The following is a 1,434-nucleotide window of genomic DNA, read 5'->3' on the forward strand; positions in this document are numbered from 1 at the left end:
AGAAAGAAAGAAAGAAAGAAAGCACTTTAAAAAAAGAAGAAGAAATCAGAATTATCAAACAACGCTAGTGGGCTTGTCAACTCATGCCTCCACTTTAGAAAACATCTTAAATATTAAACCTAGACTTGTCAGATGGGCCAGCAACTCTAGTCCTAAGTATATGAACAAGAGAATATATATCACTTATGTATTGATGGATGAATGAAAAGACAAAACATGTGGTGTCCATGTAGTGAGGTATAATTTGGTAACTACTGACCCGTTACAACATGGATGAATCCGGAACACATGTTAACTGACAGATTCTAGTCACCAAAGGACACATTTTACATGGTTCCATTCATATAAGATGTGCATAATAACCAATACTTTAGGGATCAAAGGTAGACTAGTAATCACATAGGAGTGAAGCGGAGGGAAATGTAGTGTCCCTACTTTCTAAAAACTACAGTTTCTTTCACGGTAATAAAAATATTATTCTGAAATTATATAGTAGTGATAGTTGTATAACTTTGTGAATATACCAAACAACACTGGCTTGCACATTTTACAGTTTTATAGCATGTAAACTTTATGGCATGTTAATGTTATCTCAATAAAGCAGTTATTAAAAAAGAAAGACTAATTAAGACAAAAATAAAACCAATGTGCAAACAATGCTAATAAAAACAGGAACTCTGTAATATTTTCTGCAGATATTAAAAATATAATGAAGTGAGATGTTATAAAAATTTTATGGCAGTAAATTTTAAAATTTTGATGAAATATACAAATACCTAGGAGAAAATAGTCTTACTCAGAGTGATAATAAGAAAATATGAATAAATTTTATTATGTTTTACATTTTTCATTTCTATAACTTAAATCCTTTCCACAAAAAATACTCTTGCAAATGAATTTAAATTAATACATAAGAGGAAAACATTACAAATTTACACACACTTTTCCCAGAAAATAAAGGAAAAAATGGTTTTGAACTCATTTCAGGTCTTCATATTCTTGATATAAAAATTTAATAAAGATACTATAAGAAAGAAAAATCACAAGCCAATGCTATGTATAAACATAAGTGCATAGATCTTAAGAGAACAAGTCAAGCAAATCAGCAATATATAAAAGTTATAACAACAAGTAGTACTTTTTCAGAAATGCAAAACTCAATGTTTACTATTGCTAAAACATTTTTAAAATAAATAATAGAACAATAACATCGTTGTCTCATTCTATGAAAATAAACCAATGCATCTATTTTAACAAACACCAATAACAAATATATTCTTAGCATAGTGGTAATAAAATAGAATTTGTTGGTGATAAAGTGTATCTTTAAAAAATTTGCAACATGGCTGCACTGATAAAGGTTCTACAATCTGAGGTACAGGATCTCAGGACAAATCCTGAGGGCATTTCACTGACCTTCTCAGGCCAAAAAGC

This window comes from Octodon degus, unplaced genomic scaffold (genome assembly GCF_000260255.1).
Source record: "Octodon degus isolate 3935 unplaced genomic scaffold, OctDeg1.0 scaffold00012, whole genome shotgun sequence".
Lineage (NCBI taxonomy): Eukaryota > Metazoa > Chordata > Mammalia > Rodentia > Octodontidae > Octodon > Octodon degus.